Source organism: Globicephala melas, chromosome 8, assembly GCF_963455315.2.
Source record: "Globicephala melas chromosome 8, mGloMel1.2, whole genome shotgun sequence".
NCBI lineage: Eukaryota > Metazoa > Chordata > Mammalia > Artiodactyla > Delphinidae > Globicephala > Globicephala melas.
The window spans coordinates 8,002,032-8,015,517 of record NC_083321.1 but is presented as its reverse complement, the minus strand read 5'-3'; the positions used below and the strand labels follow the sequence as shown (position 1 = coordinate 8,015,517).

Genomic DNA, 13,486 nt, shown 5'->3' with positions numbered 1-13,486 from the left:
GAGGGCACCGGCCTGGCATGCAGGAGGCACCGGAAACGTGAATGGAGGGAGGGAGTCAATAAACACCAGCAAATCAATCAACCAACAGATCAATCTATCAATGCTGGGCCCAAGGAGGACGACTTTCCAAGAGCAGCAGCCCTGGCGTCCCTGTTGCAAGGCAGTCTCTACTTCTCCTCCCACCCCTCCAGGCAGGGGGAGCCTCGGACGGGGCTGACCCAGCTCGCCTGACCCTCCACACACTGGCAGCAGCACCACAGACCAGGTGCCCCGGCCACTCTCTTCAAGCCGGAGCAGGGGGGCTGGCTTCCCAGACTGTGTTCCTGAGCCCCTAGAACGAACAGAAGCTCTGCCCAGGAAGGGCTCATGGTCACACGCATTTGGGAACCACTGGATTAACGCCTGTCCTGGGGGCTCCTCGGGCAGGGCCTCGGAGTCCCTCAGAACTGGGTGAGACCCACAGGCTCCACCACCCACTCCCTGTGCTCTGTAAAGCGTACGCATGATGACAGCTCACTGCTCCCATTTTTCCCACCACGACAGCACCGACGCTGCTGATGTGTGCCGGGGCCTCCGTGAGAACGCTGCTTTCCCCCCCACTTGTCCGGGAGTGCAGGCCCCATCCCTGGCGCCCCCGGGGTTTACCCAGCATCCCTGGCCCCCAGGTACAGGTGCTGAGCTGGCAGGCACTTCTCCCAAGGAGGCAACAGCCAAGTGCCCCCAGGTCTGCACAGAGGAGAGACGTCGGAACAGGGCCTGTTCTCCAAGCCACCGCGACCACACCCAAGGTCTGCGGCCTGCTCCCGAAACCTGCTAGACGGGCTCTCAGGCTGACCCGAGCTTTCGGCTTCTGGACAACAGGGCTGGGGATGGGGGTTTTAATAAGTGGCCCGGGGGGCTGGAGGCCCAGACAGGGTTGGGCCCCACAGGAGGAAATCACCAGGAACCACGGGGGAGGTTCCAGGACCTGTATTTCAGGTCAATGGAAAGAAGACCCTCCAAACATAACTGACCCTTTCTGAAGAGGAGGAGGCGGTCTGAGCTGTAGTGAGGCCCAGCCTCACAGGAGGGCAAGCAGAGCTGGCCGGCCCCTCAAGGGGGTGCAAGTTCTGGGTGGTGGAGGCAACAGGCTGACAATGAAGAGCCCCTGTCTCCCTAGCATGTCTTCAGATGGACCCTGGGGGACAGGGTGGTCTCCCCACAAACCCGGGACTCCTCCTGCTGCAGCCTCCACTCCAGCCAAGCAGTTTCCAGCCCTTTCCTTCCCAAAGAAATCTCAGGACCCACATATTGCTGAGGTTACGGATATGTATGGGGCAAGTCCCCTGAACAGCTGCTCAGCAGACAAGCGGCACCCCAAAGTCCAGCGCCCCTGCTTCATGTGTCCAACTCCTGCTGTTCCATCAGGCTCAGGACTAAAAGTTCCAGTTCAAGTGGGATGATGAGTGGGTGGCCGCCATCCCCGTCCCTGGACGCTGCTCTTACCTGGCTACCACCAGGTTCCAGAAGCTTCCCTCCTCCTGCCCCCACTTCCTAAGAGGGGTCCCTGCCCTCATCAAGCATCCTGAAGAAGCGACCAAACCCGGGAAGGGTCTAACACCCCAAATCCCACCCCACACCCAAATTCCGAGGCCAGTTCTTAACACCCTGCATACAAAGCCCTGGTCGGATCTGAGGTCCCCGCCAGTCCCAAAATGCTGCCTCAGAAGGGCTGGGTGGGGACTTCCCTGGTGGCGCTCCCAATGCTGGGGGCCAGGATTCGATCCCTGGTTGGGAAACTAGATCCCACAGGCATGCCGCAACTAAGAGTTTGCATGCCACAACTAAGGAGCTGGCGAGCTACAACTAAGGAGCCTGACTGACACAACTAAGACCCAGTGCAACCAAATAAATTTAAAAAAAAAGAAGGGCTGGGTGAAGCTTGCTCATCACTCTCAGGCGCCCCCAGCCCACCTGCTGGATGCCTCCCCTCCCCTCCTCCACACCCCTCGGCCTCCTGTCAGCACCTGCTTCTGCACGGCCTGCCACACCCAGGTCCGGTACCGGCACCTCCAAGGGACCCTCTCCTCCCGAGGCAGAGGAAGCTAACGGACAGCACAAGTGAAAAGCCGGCACTCCCCCCTCGGAGACTTACAGAGGAAGTGAAATCTTATTTGCACTGCTGCCAAGCCTGGGACGCGATGAAATGATGCCTCGGGGAGAGACCAGCCGGCTCCCTGTGGAAGCCGCGGCATCGGAGCTGGACTTATTAAAAGCCACAGTGGCCACATTTCAACCTGTTTCAGGTGTTAAGTAATTTGCTGCCACCCAGAATTCAGTGGCAGGTTTTTATCATTTTTATTTCCGTGATGCAAGCCCAATGTCCCTGCACAGGGAACTGCGGGTCTAAATGCTCCCTGCACCCCCAGTACTGCGATGAAAATGGGGGAGCAGGGGCCTGGGAGGGGGTGAGGGTGGAGGCTGGCGTGGAAGCAGATGCCCCGATTCTCTCCCGGGTTACACCAGGCTTGGCTCAGCGTGACAAGGAGGACCGGCTCTAAGATACCCCCATGACCCCACATTTAGGGGCTCAGTGATCCCCCAAAGACCCTGCGGGTGTTTCCTGAAGGCAGCAATAGTGTAAGCTCTGTGAGAGCAGAGGCTACCTCTTTCAGGACCTGTCCACCAACCACACAATCAACAGCGCCACACTGCTTCTCACTGCTTTGCAGATCGTGCGGTGAGGGACCCGTGCCCTGACCTTCCACGGCCTTGACCCTCTTGGGGAATGCACAGCCGCACATTCACAGAAAGCCAGGGACGGGGAGCCGTGTGGTGTGGGGCCCACAGGGTCACAGGCCTCGAGCGCCTTCTCAGCAGTGCTGGGCGGAGGACTGTTTGTCGCCTGCTGGCTTTGGGGGGATTAAGCCTATTACTGAGGCTCCGGGGGCTTATCCGACACCGTTTCTGAGGCCCCCTTTCTCCACCTGTTTTCAGATACTCCAGGAAGACCAAAGGGAATCTTCAAAGTCCAGGCTGAGCCAAAAGCAGAGATTCTTTAATTAGCTTTCTCTTGGATGGGGGCCCTGGCGAATGGATTAGTTGTGGTGGCCAGAGAAAGGGGCTGCAGCCCCTCAGAGCTGAGATTACAAGCCCGGGTGAAGGGCTGAGGGGCCGTCACCAGGGATGGTGGCTCCCCAGGGGCTGGCAGGTGGAACCTGTCACCAGGAAGACACAGGAGATGTGCTCTCAGTGAGGCCTTCGTCCCTGGGAAGCTGGCACGGAGAGACGCCTGGCATGGCCGGGCTGCGTGCCTGTGCCTCCTTCTCACGTGACGGCCCAGACCTGGAACTTCATAATTGGGGGGGATTTCCTAAAGGGGCACCCATCTGTGAGAGGCAAGGTAGTGCAGCCCGATGGTGCCAGGCACCAGACACCTGTCACTGCATTCCATCCTCACTCATCCCTGTTTTCAAGCAAGTAAACTGAGGCCCAGGACTAAGGCGCCTGCCCAAGGCCACGGGGACAGAGGTTAGTATGGGAGCTAGGTCCTGGCCAGTGAGACAGCCTGATTGGGGTCTGTGAACCCGAAGGGAAAGGCACAGGTACACCCCCACCAGAAATCGCTGCAGGGAAGTAAGCCTCCCCAGGCAGGCCTCCTCCAGGAAGCCTTCCCAGACCGGCCCACAGCACCTTGGACTCCCCTACTAGGCACTTACACCCTGTGCTGTACCCACTAGTCCCACTCTACACTGAGTGTCTTTCAGAGGCAGGGATTGGGCCTTCATCATTGCATACTCTCTGAATGGAGGAAGGAGGACTGTGTCCTCCTCAGTCTGGGGGCGTCCAGAAAGAGAAGGTGGGCAGGAGGCTGGGTCTTGGGAGTAGAAGGAGAGGGAGGACAGGGCCAGGAGAGGAGGCTGCCAGGCAACCCAGGAGCCGAGTTCCAGGCTGAGGTCTCCCCCAGGCCTGGGATCTCCTGCTGGCCGGCTTTGCCCAGGCAGGCACATGAGGGGCAGGACGATTCCAGGACTTGGAGACCCAGATTCCTCGGGACTGAAGCCCTTTGAAGTAGGACTTGTACTCTCCCCCTTGGGCTTCCGCATCAAAGGCAGCTCTGCTGTGGTCAGGCCACGCTAGGCTCTACAGATAAGGGCTGCCCTCTTGGGGCAGGCAGCAGAAGGCGACTGGGCTCCCGCAGGCAGCCACCACCCACCCCAGCCTCCCTCTGGCTTCCCTGCTCCCGGGGCAAGAAGTTGAGCCACCCCCAGGGCGCCACCTCAGGCCCCTGTCTGGGATGCTCCCCTGGGCACCCCCTTCCTGACCCTCCAGACAGGTCTGCCTCCAGGACCAAGTGCTGCAGGTGACCATGCCGCTCCCCTGGCTGCCTGGACCACATCTCCCTTGCTCGCCCTTGCAGCCTCAGCACCCAGCACCTGCTGAATGAATGAATGGCTGTGCTCTGGGGCATGTGGGAGGGATGCCTAACCCAGGGCAGGGCAGGTGCCTGGAGGAAATGACATCTAAGCCGGGGCCTGGCGCCTGACCAGAGTCAGCCAAGTGGAAGTGGGAGGAGAAGGTGCTCCAGGCAGTGGGGAGAGCCCAAGCGAAGGCCAGGAGGTGAGAGAGAACACGCAGTTATGAGACCCAAAATCATTTAGTTGGGCTGGAATGGGAGAGCGTAGGAGAGGGAACCAGAAACGGCAGGAGAGGTTCTGGGGCCGGACGATGAGGGTGAGCCAGTCACGATGCCTGGGGAGCCAAGGTCACTATTAGGGCAAGACCTTCCCGAAATCAAGGATGCCCTGGGGTGCTGGAAGAGGCCATGATATCAGCCAGGGCTGCCCAACTCTGGGGGCCCCCATTTCCATTGTGGCCTCTATGAATACCACCCCCCCCCTCCCGTTGTGCAGTGCAGCCCAGGCACCAGCCATGAGGTTGCAGAGACAGCTGAAACCCAGAGGCACTGCCCAGCAGCAGGAAATGGCATCCACCCCACAAGAGGCCAGGCCCAGAAAGACCACAGCCAAGGAAGCGTGTGGATCCCTGGGGCCAGGGAGCTGAGGGTGGCAATGAGGCCAAACCCCCCAGGAGCACCCCCAGCGGCGGGCGTGGCAAACCAGGGGCCACAGAGGCAGCAGTGGCCCTGCGGAGACTCCCTGCGAGCAAGGAGGAGTTCTTTGTGTTTCCTGGGATAAAGCAAGCATTTCCAAGCACCTACTGTGTGCCGGCTGGTGCGAGCTGCAATGCAATGGTGAGCCCAGCAAAGGCCTGTTTCCAGCACCTCGCCTGTGCATATCAATACTTCCAGCCTCTGCCTCTTCTCCAGCCGTGGACAATGATGTCTCTTATTTCGATTAGGCTTTTTCTGATTGCTGGTGAAGTTCTGCGTCTTTTCACTTGTTTACTGGCCATTTGTTTTTCTCCAACCGGGAATTGCCTGTCCATATCTTTTGCCCACTTTTCTTATTGATTTGTAGGAGCACTTCGCGTATCAAGAGAGAAGTAGAGAAGCAGCCTTCGCCTGGGGCAGACCCTCAGGGCCTCCCTTGAGGGTCCTCAGGCCCAGGAAAGGGGGGAGGATTTGCGTGGGCTTCTGAATGCTCCCACTGCATCTCTACACCCTACCCAGCTCCCAGGGGGCCAACTCTGCTCAAAGATGAAGCATCTTCTGCAGGTGGGAGCCCCTGCCAGACCTGCATCTCAGCTGGCAAAACCCAGGCTTATTTTTTACTGCACTGAGAAGTCTACACTGCCAGCAGCTGGCAGGGTGCCCCGGATGGCACCTGAGGGGAGCCAGCTGGTATAGCTGGGCATCCAGGAAGAAGGGATGACCATCCCAGCCCAGTTCAGCGGGACCCAGCCGACAAAAGAGGCAAGTCCCAAAGCCTCAGGCTGACCCTCCCAACAGAATTCCAGGGCCCCCTCTGGTGCACACCATCCCTGCCCCCCTTCCAGCTATGACAGTCCCCCTTCCAGCTATGACAGTCCCCCTTCCAGCTATGACAGTGACCCAGGCGTGGAGGACACATGTGAGCCCTGCCCCTTCACCCTCAGCCATCTGACCTTTCAGGGCTAGAAGCAAACCTGTGGTTCATCCCCCTCCAGTGCTTTCCACATTTCAGCAGACAAACAGTGCAGGCCATAAAACTGCTTTCCAAAGCCTATAAAGGCAATAACACTTAGGGAGCCAGGAACAAAAAAACACAACCCTCCTTTCTCGGAGTAATGGCTGTCGAGAGTCCTCGTTGGGCCCTTTCAGTAGCTGGGGTGGCAGACGCGGGGACCAGCCCACAGAACTCCCTGCACCAAGTGGTAAAATGACCACTCAGCACATGTTCCGACAGGGCCACGGCAGCCAGGGAGGCTGCAAACTTCCCGCTTATCTTTTCTGACTACCCTGAGCCCAGCTGCACTGGCTCCCCAAAACCAGGGAGGGCTCACTGGCACCCTGTGACCACCCCTCTCCCACCCGCCACCTGGCAGAAGAGTCAGACTGCAGATTGCAGGCCACCTGGTGCCGGCCAAGGTCACCCCCCTGCTCTGCGCCATGCTTGGGTGAGCCTCCCGGGAGGACAAACAACACCGCCACAAAGGTGGTCACGATGACCTCTGCATGACAGAAGGGGGGGTTCCCTGACCTCCCCCAAGCTCTCCAAATACCCTCATCCTGGGCTGACACCATGCCCACTCACCAGACACCTAGAACTACGAGTGGTTGCCATGAGCCCACTGCCCCTCATTCATTCATTCACTCACTCATTCATTCAAAGGTGATTTGACGTAGGGGAAAGTACCCAGGATCTGGTTCAAGCTTCCGGACTGTCTGGAGACAAGTCACTTAATATCCCAGCACCACTGCTTCCCAACCTGAGAAGCGGGAATACTAAAAGGCAGCTCCCAGGTCATTGTTATGATGATTATCCTGGGCTCAGAGAACTGCTGGAAGAGGAGGGGACCAAGGTCTGGGTCTGTGGGGCAGGAGGCTGGGCCAGGTCTGAGGGCAAAGTGCCAGGGGCAGGCCTGCCAGCCAGAGGGGAGGGGGCCAGTCTGGAGACAGGGGGATAGTCAAAATGACCCCAACAGTCCCTTCCAGACAAGGATGAAACAGGGTCGGAGGACAGGGCATCCAGGCCCTAAAAATCCCACCCTCAGGGCAAATCCATTGTGCAGCCAACAGATCCACAGACAAGGGTAAGAGAGGGACCCCCTCCCCCTGGGGACTGTGGGGACCCCCTCAGAAGTCACTCCTTCCTCCTCCTTTTCCTCCAGGATCAAAGCACATCGCGACATGGAATTAGCCGCAAGCTCAGCCTCCGGCTTAACCACAAAGAGGTGGAGAGAAGTGAGTATCTTCTAACCAAGGACGCCCCCCACAAAGGGGCCCCCAGAGTCACTGTGGGAGCACGAGAGGTGGGGAGGTGGGGTGCCAGCCCATGGGAGCTTGGGGTGGGCTCCAAGGGCCTCTCCAGGCTGGCTGTGGGGCTGAGAGGCGGCATTTGCATGGAGAGCCTCTGTGGCTCTGGAATTTATGCAGCTGCCTGTGTGATTCCTAAGGCGAGACGAATCTCCAGGCCGCTTTTCTCAGCGGGAACAAGTCTTTTCTTCAAATTGATGGTGACACATTTTTAAACTCCGGTATTAAGGAGGGAAAGATTTTGCCACCCCCCGCCCCGGGGCAACCCTTATTAGTCACTGGCTCATCTGAGCGAAATCCCAGTGGCGGACCCAGTGGGCCTGCACAAGGCAAGAGGCCCAGAGGCCAGGCCGCTGACAAGGCAATGGGCAGCGACAAAAGAGACGGCAGAGGGGCCTCCCACATCCGGAGCAAAGCACTTAGAGATGGCACTCTGGAGCAAGGGATGAAGCATCTGTAGGGGTAATAAAGAAGAGTTGGGGGCTTCCCTGGTGGCGCAGTGGTTGAGAGTCCGCCTGCCGATGCAGGGGACACGGGGTCGTGCCCCGGTCCGGGAAGATCCCACATGCCACAGAGCGGCTGGGCCCATGAGCCATGGCCGCTGAGCCTGCGCGTCCGGAGCCTGTGCTCCGCCATGGGAGAGGCCACAACAGTGAGTGGCCCGTGTACCACAAAAAAAAAAAAAAAAAAGTGTTGGTAAGGGTGACAGAGGGAGACAATGGAGGGAAAAGGGACAGAGTAGAAAGAGAAAGAGGCATTAAGCTGAAATATAAATGGATTTCCAAGCTTAGAGTTACAGAACCTAAAATCTTGTTTCCCTTTTTGCTATGGCTGCCAGGAAGCTCAAAGCCACTTGTCATATTCAGTTGCAATAGACTTGTTCCAATGGCCTAGCTTTGAGGTGTCTTATGGGCGGGGCCAAGGTAAGTGTCAGGAGCCAAGCTGCCCAAGCAGCCACCAAGAGCATAACACACAAGGGCATGGTCCCTCAGTAGACCAGACACCAGCATCCCAAGGCAGGAGGTAGGGCTGAACAGACCCAGGAACCAGGCAAGAGGCCAGCAGGTCAGAAAGCACGTGCAAAGGGCATCCAGGCCAAAGGGTTCCAGGTGTGGCCAAGAGCACAGGGCACATTCTTATTGGATGCCCAGGTCAGCGTCCTCCTTGTGACTTGTTTCTTTTTATTCCTGTTTTAATCCTTCCCCGGTTTTATTATATCTGTTTTTCAATGGAAACAGGTAGGTTAAACGTTTTTAAAAAATCAATTCCAGCTCAAACGCCCACTTGCTCAGTGATAACAGTCACCATTTGTTGAGTTCCAGTGACTTGCCAGACATTTGCATGCATCTCCGTCCTCCAAACCACCTCCGGAGGGGGCAGCACTCTCCCAGGTTTACAGACGAGAAAACCGAGGCTCAGAGGGGAGGTGTATCCTGGTCAAGGTCACAAGAGCTCCTAAGTGGCCACAGCAGCCCTGGCCCCTAACATGCCCCCACTCCCAGCCCCTGAGTCCCAGAGTCCAGCACCCTGTTCTACGCACCAGAGGGGGCTCCCATCTGCCTTGTTAGGAGGCAGATGAGGCTGAGTCAAGGTCAAGGCCGGGGAGGCCAAGAGGTGGTCAGGTGACCCACAGAATTCCATCAACAACACTCTGGTCCCCTCCCTGCCAAACCACAAAGCTTCAGCCACAACCTGCCCCACCTTTGCATGACCCATGAGCCTCACCAGAAAGTTCCCGCCAGCTGCCAAGCAGGCCTTAGCTCCTTTGACAAAGCTGTAAGGCTCCCGTCACAAATGTCAATTCTGGGCCATTTGCTTCGTAGATTTTAACGTTCCTGTTTCTCCTCAACACCCTCAGCAAGGTAGCTCTTGCTTTTCAAAAGGGATGTGGCGTTTGATGATGTTTAAACCTACGTGAAATACAGCCAGGCGGCAATAATAAAACAGGCTCGAGCCCTGCTGGTAGGGGGATGGCTGACAGCCCGGCCTCTCTCTTCCCACATGCTACGCAGCCACCGCAGCTAAGCTCCTATTTTTATGGCAATTACAATGTCCGAAGAGGGGGAGACAGCAGCGAGGGGAAGGAGGAGGGTGGGTACCGCTCTACAGGACCACTTGTTGCCGCTGGGTGTGGGCTTTGGCTGATGGGGTTTTAATGAACCAAAGCGGGTGATGCCAGTCAGCCGTGTCCACCCCCCACTGCCACCCTCTCAGGGCCATCCGGGCTCACTGTCAAACCCGGGTCCACACCCAGTACCTGTCCTCCCCAGAGGCTGCAGCCCAAGCTCCTGGTTCCCAAGTCCTCATTGGCTCCTGACACTCCCACAAGGACATAAATATCTGTGGTCCCTCCCCTGCCCGATGTGCAGGCAGCAGGAGTTCCCGCCACTGTGCCCACCGGGCAGCCTGCTTTCACCCAGCAGTCCTCAGCAGAGATGAGTTGTTAGTTCCTGTCCTTTTGTGTCCCTCCTGGGGAACTGCTGTGCAGACATTCTTGGACAGCCCCCGCCACGGATGGGCACCGGCCATGTGGCAGCCCTGTCCAGGGATGGAGGCCAGGGGCCAGTGGACCCTGCCCCTGCCCTCCAGGGGCTCCGGTCTAGTGGGTGGTGCAGTGAGATACTTCCCTAATAAGAACAACACTTGTCATTTACTGAGCCCCTCCGTGCGCAAGGCGTTACAGGCACTAACTCATTTTTTCCTCTTCATCCTCCCATGAGGTGCACGTGTGGAAACTGAGGCCCGGAGAAGCAGCTAGTGGAACCAGATTTTACCCCAATCTATCAATATTTTGTGAGCTGGCTCTGAGGCCAGCCCGTGCCACACCCGTGGGGGGCTTCCAGCCCAGGCCTGGCTCCAGGACCCCCCAGAAGAGCTACACCCCTTCCATAAGTGATCAGTCAAGATTACAAGGGGGAGATTCCCTGGTAGTCCAGTGGTTAGGACTCCTCACATCCACTGACGAGGGCGTGGGTTCGATCCCTGGTTGGGGAACCAAGATCCCACAAGCTGCTCAGCGTGGCCAGAAAAAAAAAAAAAAAAGATTGCAGGGAAAGGGAACCCGTGATGCAGTCACTGCAGCCACGTGAAACATGGCTGCCAGCAGGGCCTGAGGAAACATGAGTAGAAACGATTTGCAGAATAAATAAATGAGCCCCAAAGGTGAGCTTCTGAAACGCAAGAAGACCCCGAGGAGGGGAGAGGAAGTGAGGGCTGGGAGCTACAGGTGGCTTCAGGTCTGCCAGCTCGGGCTCAGGCGAGGCAGCCAAGCTCTGAAGGACAGCTTCAGTCAACACCCCACCTCCTGGCCCCCTGAGGAGAGGGAACATCCCCTGTCCTGGGCTGTTCCCATGTGACACACACACCTTTCCCCACAGAAGGCAGAGCAGACACTGACAGCCCTGCCACGGAGGGGAGGGGGGCTAGCCCTCCTGCCCTGCATGCTCACGGTCAAGAGACCCCAAATCCAACAGACTAGGGGTCAGGAAGGGCCCTCCTCACCTCCCTGGGCCCAGCAAGTGCTCGGCTCACCACAGGGAGGACAGGAAGGCGGTGCCCTCGACATCCCCTGACCCCGCCCTACTGAGGGCTGGTGCACAGCAGTCCTGGCTCCACGGGTCTGAGCTGCCCTCCCAGCGAAGCAGCAACAGCAGGAGGCCCAGAGCTGGCATTTCTTGGGTTTCCTCTATCCCAGACGTCGCTGTGCTGAGCGAATTGTCTCCTTTCAAACTCACGATGAGGGACTTCCCGGTGGTCCAGTGATTAAGACTCTATACTCTCAATGCAGGGGGCCTGGGTTCCATCCCTGGCCAGGGAACTAGAGCCCGCACGCCGCAGCTAAATCTCCCGCACGTAGCAACGAAGATCCCGCAGGTGGCAACGAAGATCCTGCGTGCTGCACCTAAGACCTGGCTCAGCCAAAATAAATAAATAAACGTTTAAAAAACAAACAAACTCACAATGACCCAGGACGTGGGTCCTAATGCACATTTTTTTTTGTTTTTTTGGCTGCACTGGGTCTTCGTTGCTGCACGCAGGGCTCTCTCTAGTTGTGGTGAAAAGGGGCTACTCTTCTTTGCGGTACGCGGGCTTCTCATTGCGGTGGCTTCTCTTGTTGCAGAGCACGGGCTCTAGGTGTGCGGGCTTCAGTAGCTGCGGTGTGTGGGCTCAGTAGTTGTGGCTCACGGGCTCTAGAGTGCAGGCTCAGTAGTTGTGGCGCATGGGCTTAGTTGCTCCGCGGCATGTGGGATCTTCCCAGACACAGGGATCAAACCCGTGTCCCGTGCATTGGCAGGCAGATTCTTAACCACTGCGCCACCAGGGAAGCCCCCTAATGCACTTTTATCCCCGTTTTACAGATGAGAAAACCGAGGCTCAGAAAGGTGAAGGGGCTTGCCTGAGGCCACACAGCTGGTGCACAGTGGAGCCGGGACTCATACCCAGGACTCCAAGTCCCAATTTCAACGTCCTGTAATGGAGACTCCAGAGCGGGTGGGGCTGTCTGGAGATTGGAAGGTGAGGAGGCGGGGGCTGGATACTTTCACTCTCTTTTAGGTCATGTTATGTCTTAGAGGCCACCCCAAGTTGGGACCAGGGCAGGTCCCACCCAGGAGTCCCCAGAGCCAGGCTCTGGTGTGTGTATGTAAGTCCACCCTAGGGGTCTGGAGAGAGCAGATTCATCTCAACACCCCCACAAACAGCACTGTCTGCACAGAGCTTTGTGTTGAGAGGGAGGGAAGGGGACCCCAGTTCCTGGGGGGAATCCATGGCTTTCACATGCTGTGCCGGACCCCCTTCACCTCCTAGGGACACAGGGTACCCATGCAAGACACAGCCTCCTGGGGAGGCCCGAAGCTGGCTGGGCAGCCCTTTGCCAAGGCACTGCAGGATCATTCCGGGAGAGCGCTCCAAGGGCTGCAGATCCAGCCCTTTTCATGCTTGGCCAATTTAATGGTCCCCATTAATTTCAAAACACACACATTCCCACAAGCTCCAGGCTCCTCAGCTCAGTGCTTGGGGTGGAGATCATGTCAGGGACACAGGCCGGCACACTGGTGTGGGTGCTGAAGGCTGGCAGCCTCAAGGACGAGATGAGCCGGACAGAAAGGGCTCAGGGCCCCTCAGCAGGGGGTGGCGGGCAGCGGAGCCCTACCTGTGTTTCCTGACCATTTGTGTGTTGTGATGGGGAGAAAAAGGCCCAGGAGAAAGGGCAGTGCTGGGAGTTAGGAAGGCCTGCTTTGCCACTTCCCTGCTATGTGACCCTGAGCAGGTCACCATCTCTCTCTGGGCTTCAGATGCTCCCCTGTCTTCCCTACAAGACTGCAAATGCCTTGGTGGCAGGCACTGGGTCATTGGGCCTCACACTGAGCCAGGAACCTCACCAGCTGCCCACACAAGTGGCAGTCTGCCACTGTCCTCTCCTGCATGATGCTTTAGTCCCTTCTAGTCCCTTCCAGCCCTGGCTTCTATGACCGACCAAGAGGGCTGCGTGGGGTCTGGGCTGGGGCAGAAGGAGGGGGCCCAGAGGGGATCACTGGTTCATCCAGTCCTTCCTGCTGTCTGACCAACTCTCAAGGACATCTGATCACTCATTCATTCAACAAACATTTACTGAGTCTCAGGACAAAAGATCATTGGGTCCAAGGTCCATTGCCCACTGTCACATTCCCTATGGAAGGACAGGAACAATCTGGCTAACAAAGGGAAACTTGGGAGAAGACCTTGGGGCAGAAGGACCTTCCAGGATCCTCGAGTCCTGCCCATCGGCCAGAGCTCGGCTCACTGGCCCAGGCCCTGTGAGCCCTTGAGGGAATCTCAATAATTCAGAAAGGATCCATCATTTATGAATTTATGTAACCGCTTCTCGACCTTGTGGAAATGAGCCTCCCTCCTCCTGCAGTGGTGGAAATCAGGCCTTGGCACAGTCTTTGGTGTCCCAGGCTTTCTAATGTGGGGAGAGAGCCACCTGCACCCCAGGCCTCCCTGTTGGCCTCCCAATCCACTCAGCCCCCCACCCCTAGACTGGACCCAGAGGGAACTTCTGAAAAAGCAAACGTGACGGTATCCCTCTCAAACCCAAGTTTGAAAGAT

At 57.7% G+C, this 13,486-nt stretch overlaps 2 protein-coding genes across 4 annotated transcripts in view; one reads left to right on the top strand and one right to left on the bottom strand.

The window, feature by feature from the left end:
- FLRT1 (fibronectin leucine rich transmembrane protein 1) overlaps positions 1 to 7,273 on the top strand; it is a 93,619-nt gene extending 86,346 nt beyond the window's left edge. The window contains exon 2 of the transcript XR_009564803.1: positions 7,252 to 7,273. The gene's annotated coding sequence lies outside the window, so the exon portion shown is untranslated. The remainder of the gene's footprint in view (positions 1 to 7,251) is intronic.
- The window catches only part of MACROD1 (mono-ADP ribosylhydrolase 1), a 152,906-nt gene that overhangs the window by 121,480 nt on the left and 17,940 nt on the right, over positions 1 to 13,486 (bottom strand). The window lies entirely within an intron of this gene.